The sequence below is a fragment of the Oncorhynchus kisutch genome, linkage group LG22, assembly GCF_002021735.2.
Source record: "Oncorhynchus kisutch isolate 150728-3 linkage group LG22, Okis_V2, whole genome shotgun sequence".
Taxonomy (NCBI): domain Eukaryota; kingdom Metazoa; phylum Chordata; class Actinopteri; order Salmoniformes; family Salmonidae; genus Oncorhynchus; species Oncorhynchus kisutch.
Genome location: NC_034195.2, coordinates 39,576,724 through 39,582,988, shown reverse-complemented (window position 1 = coordinate 39,582,988; position 6,265 = coordinate 39,576,724). Strand labels below are relative to the sequence as shown.

The window sequence follows — 6,265 nt, the reverse complement described above, 5'->3', positions numbered from 1 at the left end:
TACACTTCTGACCCACTGGGAATGTGATGAAAGAAATAAAAGCTGAAAGAAATCATTCAATCTACTATTATTCTGCAATGTCACATTCATAAAATAAAGTTGTGATCCTAACTGACCTAAGACAGGACATTTTTATTGGATTAAATTTCAGGAATTGTGAAAAACTGATTTTAAATGTATTTGGCTAAAGTGTATGTAAACTTCCGACTTCAACTGTATTTTATGGAACAAAAATAGTAGTAGCACATTAGTAACTTATAAAACATCATTGGGGTTTAGGTTTACCTATAGACTAGGCCTACTAATTTTGCTTGTGACAAAACACTGAAAGGTCACCTATGTTATTTGACAGGAATAATCCATTGTTTAACAATACTTAAATTCCCTAGGTCTGATTCGGCTTTCAGATCTTCACTTTACGGGATACGATCTGTGAGTCATAGTACATCAATTCCACTCAATGGCAAAAAACAAGGTTTGTTAAAAAATGAATGGTTCAGTTTTGGAATATAGCGGTCCCTCCGAACATCACATTCCTAAATAGACGTCCGTATCATGCCTGTAGGAGTCAGCAAACTAAGCTTCTCCACTTTTCTTCCCCCAGCATGCTCCATTTCCTTATCCAACGGGAGAAATACGAGGTCAGTATCAGCAAGTAAACGAGATTCAGAAGTAGGCTACAGAAAGTCACTATTTACGTCTTTGCTAAATACCCCGTCTTCCTGGACACCCTATGGAGGGACAAAGCTCGAACAAATTATGAAACAGTAGGGCTAATATCTCGCTGTAGAAAACGGAATGAAAACTTTGTTCATTGCTTGCAAGTTCCCAGGCATGTTTTTTCTGGATTTGCTCTGCAACGATACAAGTCTGACAGTTTACAACAAAGTAATTTGTAAGGAGATTCTCGACAGGTAAGACCGCATATTAAACTCTACATTATATTGTAGTAATTCACAGTACTGTTTTAGACAATTAATGGGTGTTTCGTTGTTGACTATGACAGTTCAATAACTTTACCAAGTTTGCTGATAGCTTTGTTTAGCTGAGCTGCTGATTTCACGAGCTGTTAGGGCTTCATACAGAGCACGTATAATGTGTTACAATGCGACAGACACAACGATTATGTTGTGTAGTCTACCATAAAATAACATCACGTTCACATGATGTTAGTTACATGGGATTAATGTGTGAACATGTCACTATAGGCTACTAAATTTAATACAAAATCAAATGTAGCCTCATGAAGTCTGAAGAAATATTATAAGCATAACATTTGAAATGTACTTTTCGGGAAGACGTTTTCACATGTGATTAGCCAACTAGTGAGCATACACTTTGCATAAAATCGTGCCAGCAGAAATTGCTGCATGCATCATTCCTAAAGGAATGCATAGGGGTTATTATTCCTCTCATGCAGGGACCTAAGCAATGTGAAGAATCAAGATAAATTCAGAGCACTTTGAGGAGGAACAGCTGAGAGGCGGCTAGTGCTGATCTAGTATGTGGGAAGCATGCCTTGTCGAACAACTGTCTTCTAGTTTGAACAACTGTCTAGTTTGAGTGCCATATTGTGTTGCAAAGGATGTGTCTGAAGCACAGATGAAGCCTATTTATTGCTTTAACAATGCTATCATGTCTGTATCAATGGCATTTCAGACCGGCCGATTTAATTAGGGCCGATTTCAAGTTTTCATAACAATTGGTAATCTGCATTTTTGGAATCCGATTTTGGCCGATTCCATTGCACTCCACAAGGAGACTGCGTGGCAGGCTGACCACCTGTTACATGAGTGTAGCAAGGAGCCAAGGTAAGTTGCTAGCTAGCATTAAACTTATCTTATAAAAAAAAAACAATCTTAACATAATCACTAGTTAACTACACATGGTTGATATTACTAGTTTAACTAGCTTGTCCTGCGTTGCAAATAATCAATGTGGTGCCTGTTCATTTATCATTGAATCACAGCCTACTTTGCCAAACGGGTGATGATTTAACAAGCGCATTCGTGAAAAAAGCACTGTCGTTGTACCAATGTACCTAACCATAAACATCAATGCCTTTCTTAAAATCAATACACACAAGTATATATTTTTTAAACCTGCATATTTAGTTAAAAAAATTAATGTTAACAGGCAATATTAACTAGGGAAATTGTATCACTTCTCTTGTGTTCTGTGCAAGCAGAGTCAGGGTATATGCAGCAGTTTGGGCCGCCTGGCTCGTTGCGAACTGTAATTAATTTGCCAGAATTTTACATAATTATGACATAACATTGAAGGTTGTGCAATGTAACAGCAATATTTAGATTTATGGATGCTACCCGTTCGATCAAATATTGAACGGCTCCGTATTTCACTGAAAGGATAAACGTTTTGTTTTCTAAATGATAGTTTCCGGATTTGACCGTATTAATGAGCGGTGGTAGGCAGCAGCAGTCTCTTAAGCATTCATTCAAACAGCACTTTCCTGCATTTGCCAGCAGCTCTTCGCAATGCTTGAAGCACAGCCCTGTTTATGCCTTCAAGCCTATCAACTCCTGAGATTAGGCTGGCAATACTATAGTGCCTATAAGAACATCCAATAGTCAAAGGTATATGAAATACAAATGGTATAGAGAGAGAGAGTCCTATAATTCCTATAATAACTACAACCTAAAACTTCTTAACTGGAAATATTGAAGACTCATGTTAGAAGGAACCACCAGCTTTCATATGTTCTCATGTTCTGAGCAAGGAACTTAAACGTTAGCTTTTTTTACATGGCACATATTGCACTTTTACTTTCTCCAACACTGTGTTTTTGCATAATTTAAACCAAATGGAACATGTTTCATTAATTATGAGACTAAATAGATTTTCTTTGTATTATATTAAGTTAAAATAAGTCTTCATTCAGTATTGTTGTAATTGTCATTATAATATAATATATATATATATATATATATATATATGCCCATTTAATCGGTATTGGCTTTTTTAGGTTCTCCAATAATCGTTATCAGATTTCGGCGTTGAATCATTATCGGTCTAATTCCTTGTTTAGCCTACAACTATTGTCATTCCTTTTAAAAACTTCTTATGGACCAAATCCCGTTAGCTGGATTAATTTGACAACATCCGGTGAAATGGCAGAGCACGAAATTCCCAAAAAATTATTTGAAATATTTAACTTTCATACATTCACAAGTGCAATACAACAAATTAAAGCATTACTTCTTGTTAATCTAGCCACTGTGTCAGATTTCAAAAAGGCTTTATGGCGAAAGCAAACCATGTGATTATCTGAGGACAGCACCCCATCAAACAAACACATGACAATCATATTTCAACCTGCCAGGCATGACACAAAACTCAGAAATAACAATATAATTCATGCTTACCTTTGAAGATCTTCTTCTGTTGGCACTCCAATATGTCCCATAAACATCACAAATGGTCCTTTTGTTCGATTAATTCCGTCGTTATATCCCCATTTCTTTGGCGTGTTTGATTCAGAAAAACACTGGTTCCAACTCGCCCAGCATGGCTACAAAATATCTAATAAGTTACCTGTAAACTTTGTCCAAACATTTCAAACAACTTTCCTAATCCAACTTGAAGTATTTTAAAACGTAAATAATTTATCAAATTTAAGACTGAATAAACAGCGTTCAATAGTGGATAAAATGAAAGTGGAGCGAGCTTCAATTCACGGGCCCCAAACAAGAGTACACTTGGCTATACACCCAGAAAGGAAATGGCTACTTCTTCATTTCTCAAAAGAAAAACATCAACCACATTTCTAAAGACTGTTGACATCTAGTGGAAGCTATAGGAACTGCAAGCATATTTCTATTAAAACGGGCTTGCCATAGGAAACCAATGGAAAACATATTGACCTCAAATATTTCCCTGGATGGATTGTGCTCTGGGTTTTGCCTGCCAAATCAGTTCTGTTATACTCAGACATTAATCAAACAGTTTTAGAAATGTCAGTGTTGTCTAATCAAATCTGCTAATAATATGCATATCCTAGCTTCTGGGTCTGAGTAGCCGGCAGTTTACTTTGGGCACGCTTTTCATCCTGACGTGAAAACACCACCCCCTATCACAGAGAGATTTTAAGGGACAATCTACAGTTCAACCGATAACAACCCGGTCACCCCACCACTTTTTTAGGTAAACAGCTTAGGGGCTGGAGAAATGTAACCACTCTCAAATTCATAGATGGAGCTATGGATGCAAGTACTGACCATCTATAAGTTCAAAATAATAGTTTATACCATGTTTTGAGGCTATACAGTTTTTTTTTTTACAATAAAGCAAGTAGAACATTTTTGTAGTTGGGTTTCTGATGGGGCAAGAAATAAATTAGAGCCATTTAAAATTATATTCCTCAAGATTGCGGATTGTCCCAGATTTGTGGCTGTCTGGATCCCTGCTGTTATTTTTTTTTTCAATCTTCCCTGTGACCTGCCCTATCTGGAACGGAACTGAGGAGTAACAGCGAAACCTACGTTGTTATCATGACAAAGACCAAAGTTGGCGGGAGTACTGTTGAGGACAGGGGTGTGTCTCTATTACAGGTGAAGGATCTTTTAAATGAACAAAAATAGTTCTACAAGCAGTTGTTACAACAGCAAGAAAATAGTGTTTTGTTCAAATACTGGTGGAGTCACCTATTATAATAATGGACAACCTGACCAGAGAGGTCCAGGACTTGAAGAACTCATCGAGCTCCCAGGGTCAACTCGATGAGTTTAAACAGGAGAATGGCAAGATGACAGCAATCTGTAAGTCATTGAGAAAGGACATCAGTTCTGTTTGTGAATCCATGATAACAATTACGGAGAAATCAGATTATCTCGAGGGACAATCAAGGTGGAACGACATGGTTGTGGATGGAATCTCAGAATATCCACATGAGACCTGGACGGCGTCTGAGCACAAAATGATGGAAATGATCTCAGAGAAACTGAAGATGGACCACAGGAAGATTGAGGTGGAGCTCGCCCACAGGACTGGAAAACCCACCAGGTGACAAACCCAGGCCGATAGTGGTCAAGTTACTGAGGTTCAATGACAGGGTAGTTGTTCTGGAAAGAGCCAAGAGGAACATATATAGTGCATTCAGAAAGTATTCAGACCCTTTCTCTTTTTCCACGTTTTGTGATGTTACAGCCTTATTCTAAAATGGATTGACGAACACTTTTCCTTGTCAATCTACACACAATACCCCATAATGACAAATTGAAAAGTTTTTATTTAATTTGCACATTTATAACAAATTTAAACACCTTATTTACATAAGTATTCTGACCCTTTGCTATGAGACTTGAAATTGTTTCCATTGATCATCCTTGAGATGTTTCCACAACTTATTTGGAGTCCACCTGTGGTAAATTCAATTGATTGGACATGATTTGGAAAGGCACACACCTGTCTACATTAGAGGTCGACCGATTTATGATTTTTCAACACCGATACTGATTATTCAAGGACCAAAAAAGCCGAAACCGATTAATCAACTGATTTTAAACAATTTAAATGTTTTTTGTTTTTTTGTTTTTTCGAACACTTATTTGAACTTAATATAATACATAAATAAAATCAATTTAGCCTCAAGTAAATAATGAAAAATGTGCAATTTGGTTTAAATAATGCAAAAACAAAGTGTTGGTGAAGAAAGTAAAAGTGCAATATGTGCTATGTAAGAAAGCTAACGTTTCAGTTCCTTGCTCAGAACATGAGAACATATGAAAGCTGGTGGTTCCTTTTAACATGAGTCTTCAATATTCCCAGGTAAGAAGTTTTAGGTTGTAGTTATTATAGGACTAATTATAGGACCCTCTATACCATTTGTATTTCATTAACCTTTGACTATTGGATGTTCTTATAGGCACTTTAGTATTGCCAGTGTAACAGTATAGCTTCCGTCCCTCTCCTCGCTCCTCCCTGGGATCGAACCAGCAACACAACGACAACAGCCACCATCGAAGCAGCGTTACCCATGCAGAGCAAGGGAAACAACTACTAGAAGGCTCAGAGCGAGTGACTTTTGAAACACTATTAGCGCGCGCTAACTAGCTAGCCATTTCACATCGGTTACACCAGCCTCATCTCGGGAGTTGATAGGCTTGAAGTCATAAACAGCGCAATGCTTGACGCACAACGAAGAGCTGCTGGAAAAACGCACGAAAGTGCTGTTTGAATGAATGTTTACGCGCCTGCTTCTGCCTACCACCGCTCAGTCAGATACTTAGATACTTGTATGCTCAGTCAG

The 6,265-nt window shown here is 37.6% G+C and overlaps 1 protein-coding gene across 1 annotated transcript in view; it reads left to right on the top strand.

The window, feature by feature from the left end:
* The first annotated feature begins 615 nt into the window (after positions 1-615).
* Positions 616-6,265, top strand: part of LOC109867608 (tetraspanin-9) — a 290,148-nt gene continuing 284,498 nt past the window's right edge. The window contains exon 1 of the mRNA XM_031801318.1: positions 616-914. The gene's annotated coding sequence lies outside the window, so the exon portion shown is untranslated. The remainder of the gene's footprint in view (positions 915-6,265) is intronic.